Source organism: Bacillus rossius, chromosome 1 (assembly GCF_032445375.1).
Source record: "Bacillus rossius redtenbacheri isolate Brsri chromosome 1, Brsri_v3, whole genome shotgun sequence".
In the NCBI taxonomy this organism is placed as follows: Eukaryota; Metazoa; Arthropoda; class Insecta; order Phasmatodea; family Bacillidae; genus Bacillus; species Bacillus rossius.
The window spans coordinates 303753431-303770070 of record NC_086330.1 but is presented as its reverse complement, the minus strand read 5'-3'; the positions used below and the strand labels follow the sequence as shown (position 1 = coordinate 303770070).

At 36.8% G+C, this 16640-nt stretch overlaps 1 protein-coding gene across 4 annotated transcripts in view; it reads right to left on the bottom strand.

Moving 5' to 3' along the window:
- Positions 1 to 16640, bottom strand: part of LOC134527842 (esterase B1-like) — a 213552-nt gene that overhangs the window by 72314 nt on the left and 124598 nt on the right. The gene's annotated exons all lie outside the window — the stretch shown is intronic.

Below are 16640 nucleotides of genomic sequence, written 5' to 3'. Positions count from 1 at the left end.
TGATAATTGGGGAATAGGACGTTAACCTAGTATAACATGTGTTTGAATCCTTGAGGTAACCGTCAGTAACATGGAGAACTGTGCTGGTACAGTTAAAATTCAATTTCCTATTGCCATTAAATTTAACGTAATTTAAAATATTAAATACCACGGACTATTTGGGTACCGTTGTGTTGGCTGATTTATTTCTGATCCTTTATGTCTGGTGACCATATTTGATTAAATTTATATTTTAACAAGTTTATAATGAATAATCCTGTATATATGTGGAGATAGTGCCTTTTTGTTCTCAGGGAAACGTGTTGCCTGAAATTACGTGGCAGCCCGTTCTCGTTCTAGAACGTTTTGGACGCAGAACACTGTTCCATGTTGCTGCCAGATATATATCCTTCCGCGGGACTGTTTATTCATCCGCACGTAATTTTAGTCTTTTTGGCTTGGCATAATGTTTAATCACCATGGATGAGCAGTCCAATGTTGATTAATGCAATGTATATATGTAATTTTCAAATAGGTATGTGACACTTGGCCGATCTAGGTAATATTTATTTGTGATTGTGGGCGGCGTCAAGATCCCCGCCATGTTGGATTGGAGAGCACTGCTCATGTGAGCGCAGGAAGGAAGGGGAGTTAGGAGTGGGACGCGAGCGTGAATGGCTGCGAGTGCTGCAAAGCTGGCCAGTAACCAGGGGTTGGTTTTAATGATGAAAATATTGCTATAAATTGGTGTCAACTGGACAAGCCTATGTTTATTTTATCTCGTCCGTGGCTCATAAAAGAACCGAACCAGTACACCGGGCATTTTATTTATTGAGACTTACACTTACATTAAAATACTACAGATAAGTGTAGGAACTACAGGGTTAACACGACTTGGATAACTTAATCCAGTAGTTTAAATTTCAGTGATCACCACAATGTGGGACACCAAGTAAAATAATATATAATATCGTCGGTCTTTTGCAAAAAGGTGCCAAGTAACATTTTTTACCAAAAGGAGTTATGTACATCCGGAGACTTCAAATGATGTCCTCCATATACTGCAAAAAGGTCACAACTCAATATTCAATAATTACAGAGATAGCTTGGGTAACATGTTACAACAGTTTCTTCATCGAGATTGCATAAAGGAGCTATGTGCCACATAACCCTTTTTTACTATCTAGATAAATCGTATGGATAAAAATCGTAGTAACAAAAAGGAGACAAGTGTGAACATGGAACCTTGTTGCTCATTTGTTCTACATAAAAACAAAAGCAAAATGGTGCCATGTGCCACATAGCACGTTTTTGCAAACTAGATTTATATTGTAAAAAAAATTGTCAGTGTACATGGAACCTTTAATCTCATAATAATATTGTTCGTTGTTACATTTACATGTAATAATTCTTGCACTTAAGGTTTGAGATGTATTTTAAACTTTGTTATCATGTATTTGATATGTAAATAAAGATATAATATAATTGGCAAAGAAATATGAAATTTTGTGAACAGCAAAATATAGAGGTTTTGTTGCCTGGAATTCATTCCTCCTTGTGCACAATATTTTTTTTTGTGGTTGGTGGTACTGTATATTAAATAAATCTAAATGAATAGTGTATAACTTTCTCCCATGTGCTCCTTGGTTTGGCGTGTGTTTATTCATTACGCAGTGACGTAAACATGGATAGTCGGGGAATGAGAATGATACAAATGTGTTTGGCTTTAGGAGAAGATGATAACTTAAATTGTGAATGTGTAGAAAATACAGGAATAATTTCACAACAGGTAAGTTTACCCTTGTTTTCTAATTTATAACCAACATTTGTCTAAAATAATTAACATCCAGATTTGATGATAACAAACAATGACATTTTTTTGCTGTTTAAATAAAAATAGGTTATCTTTTTAGGAAAGGGATTTGATTATTTTTGTTTCAGATTGTTGAGAGTTGTGGCAGTTCATCAAATGTGCAAGAACACTTTTCAACAATAGTGGAAAATAATGTTGTTAATACCGATGCTGGGGAAAATACAGTAATACTCTCACCACAGGTAAGTTCAACATCATTTTTTAACCTAAAAACTTTAGGTGATATGTTATGCAACAACTTTTTTCATTATTGCAATTGAATTTTGATTAACAAACTTACGTCATTGTTACATTAAATAACACTACGTGACATAATAAAATGTTCACTTAGGATAAAAAACAGTTTGTTTAGGTTCAAAATACGAAAATTGTAAATGTGACATAATATAAATTAAGTTTTGCCTATAGGTTGTGGATTTTTTTTTGTTTCAGATTGATGTTAGTTGTGGTAGCTCTTCAAATATACAAGGGCACTTTTCGACAAGAATGGAAAATAATGTTGATAATACTGATTCTGGAGGAAGTACAATACTGTCGCCACATGTAGGTTCAATATTTTAATTTCCTTACGTAAAAACATTGGACCTTTTTATGTTTTAAAACAACTTTTATGAGGTTTTTGTACACAACTACGTCCCCATGCAGGAAATATTAATATTATGTATCTGCCAAAAATATCTCGAAAACACTTTCAGAATGACATTTAATAATTTTATCCTTGAAAAGTTAAACATTCTAAATAGCTAAAATACCCGTGCATCTTACCTTGCTAGCTGTTATTTCGCAGTTTCTTTGTAGGGCCCATTTTCCTGTGTTGTATTCACAAACATGGCAACGGGCATGTGTAGCAATGATAAACTAATCTAAATGAAAAATATTTTAAATACACAATGTCCAATTTGGTATTGTGTATATATGACGATAAAAATAGCCGATCCTAATTATAAACATCACTATTTATGCATTTGACACAAACCCAGCTAAATTAACCCCGTTAAATGAGCCATGTTAAACTAGCCGACAACACCACGAGAAGTTGGCTTCTAGTCAGAGTATGCCAAATTAAAACATGTCATAATGTAATAACTGAGTATTTTAAAAGTATAAAATATTGCATGACATGTTGAATGTGTTTATGAGATAGTTTCCTGGATCCATAAGGGGGGTGGGACGTTAGCTTCACGTCTCGTCGACAACTGAGGTCGTTAGAAATGGTACCACACAACTGAACCATTGTAAAGTACACAGGAGGGAAGCGGACATGGCCCATGTTAAGGACGCCATCTCGATATTCGACTGGAGTGAGTTCGGGATACCATGGAAAACCGAAATCAGGATGGCCGGAGCCGGGAATCGAACTTTCGGGTCCTCCCGACTTCGTGTCCAACGTGCTAACTTTTCTACATGGACATGTTGCATACCGTAATCCTTAGAGCATTATTGCAGTGGAATTTTAATTACCTTAGTAAGCTCATTGTTACGCTAAATAACCTAACAAGACATATTAATGTCTATGTTGTTTGCTTAACCCAGATATGTATTTAGTTTCTCAACATACTGAAATTGTAAATGTGGTATATAATAATAATAAGCTTAGCAAACTTAAAGGTTTATATTACTTTTGTTTCAGATTGTTAAAAGTTATGGTGGTATATCAACTATGCAGGAATGCTCGTTGTCAGCTGCAGAAAGTGAAGAGGAGGATTTGTCTCTTTCGGGTTCCAATTTTTCTTCTCCCAACTCGGAAGATGAAAGTGATAGTTCTGACTATAATGTACGAGTAAAGAAAGCAAAGACATCAGTTAAAAATAAGAAAGTCTTTGCTTCAAAAAAGAAGAAAATTACTAACCAGGTGCCAAAATGTGGAAGTAAACAACAACATAAAGTATTACGAAATAAGAAGGTATTTGATCATGGAAATGAAGGTGGTGAAATTTCATGTAATGTTGCATGTTCCAATGTAGAAGTTGTCGGAGATATACCTAACAAAAGGAAGAAGGGTGAAAATTCAAGAATATTCAGAAAGAAGAGGAAAATTGCAGGAGAGCCTTACAAGAGCACGAAAGGTTATACTGTTCCGGGGAAATGTCTGCCCCTAAACCCTTGTACAAAATGTAAATTACGATGTAAAGATATTGCTGATGAAGAAAGACAACGTATATTTTCTTACTATAATACAAATTTAACATCTCAGCAGCAAAATGACTGGATATGCTCCCATGTATCGAAAGTTGCAGTGAGTAGAAGAAGGAAAGATACTAAAAACCCTGAGAAAAGATTAAACACATACAGATACCATTTTGATATCGAAGGAAAGCCGGTCCCTGTGTGTAGACAATTCTTTCTTGCAACACTGGCTTTGAAGAAGAAAAAAGTGCACTATACCATTGAACATGCAACCAGCATCAACACAGCGAAGGTCGATGAAAGAGGCAAATCAGAAAGTCACAACAAAACACCAGATGCTCTTGTAAAAAGTGCGGAAAAATTCATTTCTAATCTACCAGCGGTGCCATCTCACTACTGCCGAAAGGATTCCAACCGTCGATACTTGCCTTCACACTTGAACATGAACATAATTTACAATGATTATAAAAAAGGAATGGATGAAACAGGAGAATCAGCCGTGTCATTTAATGTATTTAGAAATTCATTTAAGTCGTTTAATCTTGCATTCCATAAGCCTAAGAAAGACAAATGTGGATTATGTGAAAGTATAAAGAACAAAACTGCCTCAGGAGATATGACTGCTACTGACAGGGAGAGTTATTTGACACACATGAATGAAAAACATGCCACATATGCGGAATACAAGGAGGACACTAAAGAGACAAAAGAAAACAAATCACTTATTGTTGCTAGTTTCGACCTTCAGCGAGTGTTTACTCCACATTCTGATAGTACTTTGATGTACTATGCACGTAAATATGCCTTTTATAATCTAACAGTGTATGAAAACAGGAATGGTTGTGGGACTTGTTACGTCTGGGGTGAGTGTGATGGGAGTAAAGGGTCAACTGAAATCTCTACCTGTGTAAGCCTGTAGTTGCAAGATATTGACAAAGAGCTGGGTGAGCATCAACAGTTAGACATTGTTCTATACTGCGATAACTGTCCAGGACAGAACAAGAACAGATGTATGTTCTCAATGCTGTACCATAACTGCCAGAAATTGCCAGGAGTTCGAAGTATTCAGTTAAAGTTTTTGTTAACAGGACATACATACATGGGTGCTGACACTGTGCACAGCACAATTGCTACGTTCATTAAGAAGCGAACTATCATGGCACCTTCGCAGTGGCCCTTTGTCATAGAAATGGCAAGAACTAACCCTAGTCCATTGCTGGTAAGAAAACTAGAGTACAGTGATTTCGAAGACTGGGAATCACTTAAAGATTACTATTTTCCCAAGACTCTGAAGGACTGTGAAGGGAATCGAATCAGATGGTCAGCACTACGGGGAATTAAGTTTACCAAAGGATACAAGTGTGCTGAAATTTGGTACTCAAGTTACACAAAGGATATTAGTAGAACTGATATGCTGAAGCGCAGGAGCTTTGACCAAATCCAGGTTTACAGGGCTTACAGCAAGAAAAGACCTATTTCAGAAGCCAAGTTCAAAGACCTGATGAACTTATGCAAGAAAATGGTTATACCCAAAAATTTTCATGAGGAATATTCTTCTCTGCCACATTCCGTACAAGAGCATGATCATCTGGATGAAAGTGATGAAGAAGATGGTACCCAAGAATAAAATGTGACGGACAAACATGGGTCTACTTTCGATAGACAAAGGAAAATAGGATACTGTTTATTTTTAGTTGTTACATTGAATGTAAAACCAAAACTGTTGAAGACTTTTATTAGTAAACGTCTTCTCCACAACTTTATCAAGAAGAACATGAAAATATGACCAAGAACAAGCGGTTACTAGAAAACATTATTATATTGATTCCAATTTGAATCGACAAGGGGAAACAGTTTTTTTTTTAGCTCTTATGTTTGAATGTGTTACTGCCGAATATTGGTTCATTAATTCTAATTCAGTTGGAAACACGTGAGAAAAATATAATTATTTGTGTTTGTTATGTTTGAATGTAGGAATATGTGTTAAAAGATTTCATCAATAGTTATTCTTTTCTACTACATTTCCTGCAACTAATGTTCTTCTTATGACTATTGATGTTAACATTGATTCCTTTTTGGATCGACAAAATATTGTTTACTTAAGTAATGTTTTATTGTAGGTTTCATTGTTAGGTTCTGGTTTATAATGTCAGAATAATAATGTAAAAAAGTATAACAGTTACAAGTATAGTTGAAACAAAAAAGGGTACAAGTGTCATTATTGTTACTTAAATACTCACTGGCAACAATAACAGAAATGCAAAAAGGGGACAAGTAACATAATTACTAATTACCAAACATCATAGCAAGTGTTATGTTATCACATTTTTTAGTACATTTTAAAGCCACTTATTGGTGTTAATATCGTTCACCTGTGAAAAAAATACTTTCTGTTATGGTAGACGATACTGTTAAAAATGTAGTTTTTCCCCTCTAGTGCAAAAGTAAGAAAATGTCACTTGGCACCTTTTTGCAAAAGACCGACGATATATAAATTTAACTTCATTGCAAACAACAATGGAAAACTTCAGTGTTTGGTGTACATGCAAATAGCGTCAGTGCCGAAGGAATAATATAATGTAAAAAAAAAACATTACTCTACGATGCATGAAGAAAAATATAAGAAATATGAAGGACGGTCTCTAATTGCGTTGATTCAAGATCTCAAAAAGAAACTCAAACAGACAGGTATGTTTGATAAAGTAGCGAAGACACAAACTTAGCTTTGCATGCATCATATGCCATTTCCCTTGAGCTTGCTAAGGCTAAAAAAACCTTTCCCGGGATGGTAATATTGTTAAAAGGTGTGCTGTAGAAATGGCGAAGGCATTTAAAGATGCCAATACAGCAGAAAGATTGCACACCAAACTGTGCAAAAGAGGATTACAGAAATGGGGGAACAGGTAACATTAACTTTGTCTGATATAATACAAAGTAACTCACATTTTTCGCTGTGTCTTGATGAAAGCACAGATCAAACTGATGTCAGCCAGCTTCTCATTTTTGATCGTGTTACTGTGCGGCCCTTCAACCCAAAATCTGTCTCACATACGGCCCTCGGCTTGATTGTAATTGGACAGCCCTGACTTAAGTCAACAACCAACAAAATTGACACAAACCACTGCTTCCTAAGCTTAATCCCTGCCTAATTCTGTGATGTCGAGCAAAAAGTAATAAAAGCAGATATTAAAGCACAGGTAAAAATAGCAGAAATTAAAACATGCAGGTAATGAAATTCAAATGAAATACCAGCATTATTTATATCAAGCAAAAGTGCACACACCTTATAAAAATTCATACATTTCAAAATATTAATGGCTGTTAACTGGAATCATAGTGTTACGAAACGTAAGCAGGGCTGCGGCACGAAGGTGCAGAGCTAGTTGGCTGACATCAGATGGCTGCCGCAAGTGATGTGTGCCGCGCGCGGATGATTACAAGGGTCACCGCTTTCCACCTCTTTACCTCCGCTCCCTACGCGGCGCTGTTTGCTTGACATCTGACACCTGACAGCTGGGGAGTCCCGCGCGCCACCTGGCAGCTGCCGACGTGTGTCTAGAGATTTGTCGCATCGGGTCGGCGCGGATTGACGCGACTGGCCCCAGCCACGCTCGTGAATTCTAAAAGTGGTGCCTGTGATATATAAGCCCAGAACGCCGGCGTCCGAGTCAGTTCAGTGGAGTCGGGAGTTTTCCCATGGCGGAGTTTGCGGGCAATAGAGCGGCGAAGTCCCTGGACGAAGGTTCCAGGGCGGAGAGTTCAGTTCCAGGCGATAGTGTCGCGGGCACGGCGGAGTTCCGGGCGATAGTGTCACGGGCATGGCGGAGTTCCGAGCGAAGTTCCGAGCAGATCCTCGGCGAAGGGAAGTGTGATGACGGCGACGGAGTGCGGCGGTGGAGTGCGGCTGCGGAGTGTGGCGACGGAGGTCCACGAGGGGTGCTGCGGCGAGCGTTAAACAAGAACCGAGTGACTGAAGAAGCAACATTTTTAAGTGTAATTAATGATTAGCCATTTTAGATGATTATTTGTTAGTGATGTAAATAGTGACAATCAATAAAACTGGGTAGTAAAATCTTTACCCGGTCGTAACAAGAGTATAACCTTGATACTGCAGACATGAACTAACTAGGTTATTTTCAATATTAATACATTTAGTAATGACATTAAATAATCAAAATAAATAAACATTATAAAAATTTGAATATGTTTTAAAGTACCTTAAACTTGTTGCGTGCAACACCTTTAATTTATGTGTCCACGAGTAACCGGGGCACTCAGGTCCACCGCCTCGTTCGCTCCTTAACTGACTATTCATGAGCCATTCATTTTCACATTCATACTGTGCCATGTTTGGTAGCGACCAAGTGTCCTGGACTTAGTGATCATGACAGGTTAGGTTGTGGTGTCGGGACTCTTGGGGCATGCCGATATGATATCGGATCACACCCCAGTCATCGGCCTCATTCATATCAACTCACAGTATTCTAAATTCAGGTCGCCCGCCTTCAACTTCCATTGTGCCGATTGGTGGGTGGACAGCAGCCTCAATCTTCACTTTGCCATCACTGCTCGATGAGCACATGCAGTTTTTCACGGATGTAGTGCTCACGGCAGTATGCGCTGTCATTCCTCTCTGCCGCCATATCTAGTGAGGCATCCCATTTCCACCTCACGTCAAAACTTATCTCACTACCCAAAATGGCAAATGATGGCCGCGGCAGTCTTGAAGAGCCCTTTAATGGTGGCTATAGTGTGTGTGCCTGCATGCAATTTGCAGGCAACTGACCACTAACTGGCTTGTGGCAAAACAGGTTTGAAAGATCACTTCACTCTCATATCCAACTGACTCCATTTACCGGTATGCGCAAGGTCTTCAAGGTACTTCATCCACCATTCTGCGTTGACAGGAAACTGCAGAGGCCCTGCGGTCTACGGGCTACAAGGTGGAGCTCACAGTAGCTTTCGTTCATTCGTCATTAACCCTCAACTTCCTGCCAGGGGTCATTTTGCACATTCCGCCTTATTACAACCTTCTCCACCACCAAGAATCAGAATCATCAACTATTTACACCGTATGAAGTTCATTTTCTCTCTTTCCACTGCAAAACTCAAAACCTCCCTCCCGATCTCAATAACATCCACCCATGGTTCATCTTCTCCCATTACAGGAAGTTGACCATGTATCTGACCAAGCTCATTATCAGCATCCTCTTCACAGGCCATTTCCCTACCAAGTAGTGGGCTGCGATCATTATTCCCATTCTTGTCGCATGCTAATGCTCACCTTCCATCAGGTTATTGATTGATCGGTATTTCTCATTCCTTTCTAAAGTGGTCAAAAAAGTCGTACTGCACCAATTAGAACATCATTTTACCCCTATCGGCCCGCTTTTTCCATTTAAATTTGGTTTCCGGCGGGGGCTCTCAGCGCAGCATGCTGTGGCCCGTGTCGTCGACCAAATCATGTCAGGATTCGCCTCATTTCAACACACTGGTGGTGTTTTGCTAGAATACTCCAGAAACTTTGACACAATCAATCATACCGCACTTTCTCTTAAGTTGACATGTTACTCATGCCATATCCTATATAACTCTCTTTCCCATCTCTCATATCAGGTTCATATTAATAATGCTATTTCGCAGCCCAACAACATCCCTGCTGGAGTACCTCAGGGTGCGATTTTATCACCCCTGTTGTTCTCATTGTTCCCTGTTCCCGATCACTGTAACATCGCTCTGTGTGCAGACAATACTGCCATCGCCAACTCATCAAGTAACTCGCTGACATCCCTGTTCATCTTACAGTGGCAGTGGCCACCTCATACCTGTGTGGGAGATATCCCTACCGACAACGGAAAAAAAAGTTAATGCAAGATATCTAAATACCGAGCATTACAGAAATAGTAAAAAAAAGTATGTCTCGATATTCATGTGACTGTGCAAATCGAAGATGAACTGTTCGTTGCTGCTCATATTGTAGCAGTGATTTATTTTGTATCTCATATTGTACATTTAGAAGAAATTATAAACCAGTGGAAGTTCTAACTCATCTCTTCATAGCAATTAATAACACCACATTAATTTACTTACCCACATTAAATATATTTTTAATATTATTAATAAATTATTAATATTACATATTTTTTGAAACTCTTTATTGATAGTTAAAATTTTCTCATTTATAAAACAAATTGCCTTAATACAAAAAAAAATTAAGAAGTTATTTTTTCTCTCAATAATATACCAAATAGAAAAAATAAAAATAGTTACATCAAAAGAGAAACAGCAAATCAGTAATGTGTGAAAATTGTATTACCTTGAAATGAACTCATTTAAAAATAGTCATTTTCAATTTTCTTTTCTTTGTTAAAAATTGAGTTTTCTCATAATATTTAACCCCTTATAGTCCACCGTAACATATTTGATACATAATTTGTTTAACCTTATAAATATTATTTTTTGTCCAAATATTCATTACATCTCTTTGGTAATGTGTCTAGAAACACTTCAGTGATATATTTTAGCCACAATTTTTGCCATACTGTTGTTAGTGTAATCTATGGTGCTGTTGTTTTCCATAGCAGCCATCTTGTGAAGAATACTCTCAAATTGACTGAGTTGATATTCGCCAAACAAAGGTAATTATAATATTTCTCCTACATAAAAAATATCATCTTATAGCTTATACTTTTAGCTAACTGTGTATACCAAGAAGTTTATAATTTGATGCATTTTTATGTTCTGAAATAACAAAAATGTTTATGTATCAAATTAGTTACATTGGGCACCAATGGAAAAAGTCCAATTTTAGGTTATGTAAATTTTTACGATCTAAAATAATGAAATGTTCAAGATATGAGGCGTTAGTTTGATTTTGCATCAACTGTTAAGTAATTTCAATGTATTGGTTGATATTTGAATGTAAAGTGTACTCTATTTTGGCTCAATAACTGAAAACTATTTAGTACCTACTGATAATATCTTGAAACAGATGCATATATTTTCATTTGCTTATGTTATTGACTTGTTTATTTACAGATGAGTCGTGTGCCAGGGAAGATAAAGAACGTGGCAGTTCTGCCTGACAGTTCAGAAGACGATAATTTTGACGATAGTGATGATGACAGAGACTGGACTGCTAACCACAGTGAATGTTCTACAGGTCACCAAAACTATTTGTTGTATTTTGACAATTGGTTTTCATCACCGGGCTTACTTGTAACACTCGGAAAGCTTGGAATTGGATCTCTCAGTACTGTGAGACTAAACAGATACTCTGGTCTATCTTTTTTCCAGTGACAAGGAAATGAAAAAGAAAGGAAGAGGTTGCATTGAAGAGAAAGAAGCAAACATTGATGATATTGATATCAGAACAGTAAAATGGTGCGATAATCGTTGTGTAGTAGTTTGCTCAACTTTAAAATCTGCATATTATCCTGTTAGCAATGTGAAAAGATATGACAGCAAACAGAAGGCATCAACTGAAGTTTCATGTCCTAGAGCAGTTACCACATACAATAAATTCATGGGAGGTGTGGACCTAATGGATGCTCTAATAGCATATTACAGAATTCAAATCCGCTCAAAGAAATTCTACTTGCGTTTCTTTTTTCACTTTATTGACCTTGTGCTTGTCAACTAATGGCTTTTGTACAGAAGTGACTGCGACTCCCAAAATCTTTGCAAAAATGACTTCCTGGATCTTCTGTACTTCAGAACTTATGTTGCTGAACTTCTCTGCAAGCAAGGCATCGATATGAAGAAGCTTGGCAGATCATCTTCTCAAGCTGCTGTAGACCACGAGTACATGAAGAAGAAGAAGAAGAAGAAGAAGAAGAAGAAGAAAAAATCAGCCGCTGTCTTGCCATCATTTGTGTTGAAGAGAGATGGTTTCGGTCACTGGCCCAAGGTCCAAGATTTCAGGAAAAGATGTAAATTTATGTTATGTGAAGGCTTGACAAGTTTTATTGTACCAAGTGTAAGGTGCACTTATGCATCACAAAACATAAAAATTGTTTTGTGGAATTTCATTCCTAAATGGGATTTCATACAAAACTTTTAGATTTGTTTTGTTACAATGAGCCAATGTATCATTTTTCATTTCATGGTGGACTATATTATTGCTGTGTTTCAACTTATGTCTAAGGGATGCCACAATGACATGTTCCTACTGTGCAACATTTTGTTTTTACTCTTAGCATTGTAATGACTTTTAAAAATCTGGGATGTCTTACTAATAAATGCCACAATGGAACGTTCCTACTGTATTGTATAATATTTTATACTGTTAGCATTATAATGACCATAAATATGTTATCGTGTTCTTTCTGTTCAGCATTGTTTTTTCTACTATAAGCATTGTTATGACATAAGAAAATCATTGATGTAATACTAAGAAATGCTACAACTATACGTTCCTACTATAAACAAATAATTTGCATTGTTAGCAACATTGGATGAATTACTAAGAATAGCTACAACAGTGTGTTCCTATTATACTGTATTATTCATTGTACTGTTAGCATTGTTACAACCATAGTAAATCTTAAAAGGCACACAAACCAAGTTATTCTTTTCAGTGTAATTCGGATTTATGAAAAAAATTATTTTGTGTATTTATTACAATACTTATCTGGACAATTTTAGGAATTTATCTGCCACTAAATATTTGGTGCGACATTTACCACTTGTTGACCAGTGTATCAAATTTGATACATAATTGAATTTTATATAATAAAGTAAGAATAAACTTTGAAATCATATTTTATGTAAATAATATCCCTATTTAACAATAAAAACACTAGTGAAAAATTTTTAACTTGATTTTTTATAATAGTGGTCTTTAAGGGGTTAAAAATATTTTTTTTTTATAATTTTTTATTAATAGGTATCATTTTTTTAATCACGAGTCCGCCATTATATCTAAATAAAAAAACATAAAACCACATTTTCTTGGGTTACTCGAAAAATAATTTGGTTAGAGCTGAAATTTTTACGCAAACCATTTTTTTTTTTTTTGTAAAGTTACAATAGCCTAAGTAGCATTTAATGGGCAATCTCCCAGCTGATAATGTGAGACAAGCCATTCCTCATGACTGAAGTAGATATGCCGGACACTTCAGAACAATAATGTCTCGATTGCGGAATGTCTGAATCCAGATGCTTACATGTAGGGTAGATGGGCACAATGAAACAAGGGGCACAATGAAACAGTGGTTGTTTCCTCCATATTTGAAATTACAGACTAGTGGCACTGGTGGTGGTTGGGATTAATACTACAACATAGAACACTGGAGCAAGTAGAAGATGCTATCATGTATACTACGGATAGCATGTGACTTTAGATGTTTTGGTAGCTCAAAAGTAAAAATTTTGTATTTATGTTAATTTTATATTACAAATATTGTTTTGAAAGCAAGTGTTTGTTGAAGAGACTGTTGGAAAGGGTGTAGATCACTTTTTAATCAATGTAAGTATCAGAAGTGTGTGTTTATATTAATTTAGAGGTTAGGTGAGTTTAATAGTAGAGTGTTTGGAGGGGCACAATGAAACACTTTATAAATGTTTTGTTTCATTGTGCCCCAGTTGCAATATGCTTGTTTTTATATTTATAGTAGGTAAATTTAAAAACAATATCTAATACATGTAAAATGGTAAATATTTATAAATTGCAATAAAACAAACCTGGTATGTTTCGGATAACATCATGGTTCGAAAAAGAGTGAGAAAAACGGAAAAGGGAAACTTTTCCGAAGGTAACATGTGTGAAGCTGTTGCGTTAGTTCAAAATGGTTTCAGCTTGCGGAAAGCTGCGACTGCCAAAGGACTAAAATGTGCAACACTTTGTCAGTATGTGAAGAAGAAGAAATTAGCTGGCCCAGGGGTAAGCATTAGGATGTGCCCACATTATGACTGTAGAAAGGTTTTTACCTAAGAGCAAGAAGATGATTTAGCGAAATATTTGTTGAAATGTTCCAAGATGTTTTATGGCTTGACAACAAAAGACTGCAGATATTTAACTTATGAAATGGCAAATGTAAATGTAATAACCTGTCCAAAGAATTGGGAAGAAAAGCATTTGGCAGGCATAGACTGGTTTTCAAATTTTATGAAGAGGCACCCTGATATAAGTCTTCGGTCTTCAGAAACATGCAGCTTGTCAAGAGCTACTTCTTTCAACAAAATGAATTTGTATTTGTTTTTTGACAACCTTGCAAAAGTGTACAAAGCACACTCTGAATTTGCTGATGGAACTAGAGTGTTCAATCTCGATGAAACAGCTACATCTACAGTCCAAAAACCGCAGAAAGTCTTGGCTGAAAAAGGGTCGCGGCAAGTAGCAAAATGCACGAGTGCTGAAAGGGGCACAACTGTTACTACTTGTTGCATTGTAAGTGCTAGTGGAAACACAGTTCCTCCTGTAATGGTATTTCCCAGGGTGCATTTTAAACAACACATGATAAAAGATGCTCCAGCTGGTACATTAGGACTTGCCACACCCTCAGGGCGGATGAATTCAGAGCTTTTCATTGAAGTCATGAAGCATTTCGTTCGCCATACGAACAGCTATAAAGATTCTCCTACACTACTTTAATTTGATAATCATGAGTGTCACTTGTCTCTTGAAGTGATAAATATTGTCAAGAACTTTGGGGTAACAATTATAACCTTCCCTCCCTATTTTTCCCACAGGTTACAACCTCTGGATGTTGCTGTATACAAAGCATTGAAGTCGTTCTACAATGCAGCTGTTGATACCTGGATGATGCAACACCCTGGTAACACACTGACACTATCTGACAAATTGCTCACGAAAGAGGCTTGACACCAGGAAACATTATGTCAGGTTTCCGAAAATCAGGAATTAACCCTTTTGATCGAGATATCTTCACAGACGAAGATTTCCTCTGCAGTTTTGTCAGTGACAGAGCACCACCTGAACAGGAACAACATGAGCAAACTCTACCAACAACTTCTCTGCATACTACAGAAATGGACCCATCAGCATCCCTTCAGTCTACAGAAATGGTCGAGCTTTCAGTGAATGAAGCTGCAGATAATTCAGTTGTTTCTGAAGCTGTGAAAGAGGAACTTGCATGTAATTCTTCTGAGCAAAGATCACACCTAGCAAAAATGACAATTGGACAACTTACAAAGCCCAGAGTTGTTCAAGGGTTATCCGAAAGCTAGCAACCGGAAACGAAAATGTAATCAACTTAAAAAACAAAGCATGATTGCCACAAGTACTCCAGAGAAAAATAAACTTATAGAAAAGAAGAAGCTGCTTGAAAAGAAAAGGAATGTGACAAAAAGGAAAAGTATAAAAGCTCTGTTCAAGGCACATCCCAATGAGTCCACAGACGAGGATAGTCCAATGGAAGTTCCTTACGCAGACTCTGAAAATGATGAACATATTGATGATCTGACAGAAGAGTTGTGTCTTAAAAGTTTTCGACATTGAGTGTAAACCCATCATTGGAGATTTTGTTCTCATCGAATATGATATTCCGGGCAAGAAAAATAATGTCTACATAGGAGAAGTGATGAAGGATAAAAATACTGAGAATGATTATGAAGTCAGTTTTCTTCATAAAAGCAACAAAATAGCCAATAAGTTCATAAAACCTCAAATCGAAGATAGAGCAGCAGTCAACATCTCTCAAATACGATATGTTTTCTCACAACCCACATGCTATGGGCAGACAAAGAGACAAAAGGATTATCTTTCTTTTGATTTTGAGTTTTCTCGTTTGAATATTAAGTAGGTGACTTGAAAGAGAGGTCTTCTAAGGACAAATATTTAATTTAATTTTGCTGTAATCTGTACATATCTTGTAGTAGTATCAAAATGTTTTTCTACTGTTTTATTGTATTCACAGAAATAATGTTTCATTGTGCCCCATAATGTGTTTCATTGTGCCCCTATCATGGGGCACAATGGAACAAATGCAATGGGTTAGAAAATATTACTTTGCTAAACTGTTGTGGACTTATCTTCAATTTTGTGTTTTAATTTGATAACCTATTCATACACATGTAGTGTATAATTTTTCTGTTAATATCCATGTATAAAACTTTGTTCTTTTCAGCTTTGTAACTTTATTGTTTCATTGTGCCCCCATCTACCCTACATGTGTCTATTTGTATGCTTTGCTACCAAGCTAATTCACTTGGCGCCAGTCTCTGGCCTTACTACCTTACTACGCCGTTTCTTGTCTCGTCGGGGCGATGCTCCGAAATATAGTGATTACAGGACTAATTTTGTTAGTGCATTCATTTGTTGACTGGTCTGGTTTAATATCAAATAATAATTTGCGTGCCTCTTTTGCACAGTCGCCGGTTGAAAAACAAGTCACTTGGAATTCCATTCCTCTGTCAGCCCACATTTCGGAGGCCTATGGGAGGCAGGTGTAAATTTTGTCAAATCAATCCTCATGAAAAGTCTGCCTTCACACCAAATTACTTTCTAGTCTTGGGTCCTCCTGTATGGGTGCCTGAACCAGATTTGTCCCACTTCAACTTAAACGGCATGTCTGGATGACAAACCATTCAGCAAACACATCAATCATTCTGAAAGCGATGGCACCAGGATTATTTGTAACAGCTGCATCAACGACCCAAGAACCTTCCCGACCAAGATTCTCTTGCTCTTGGCACCTTT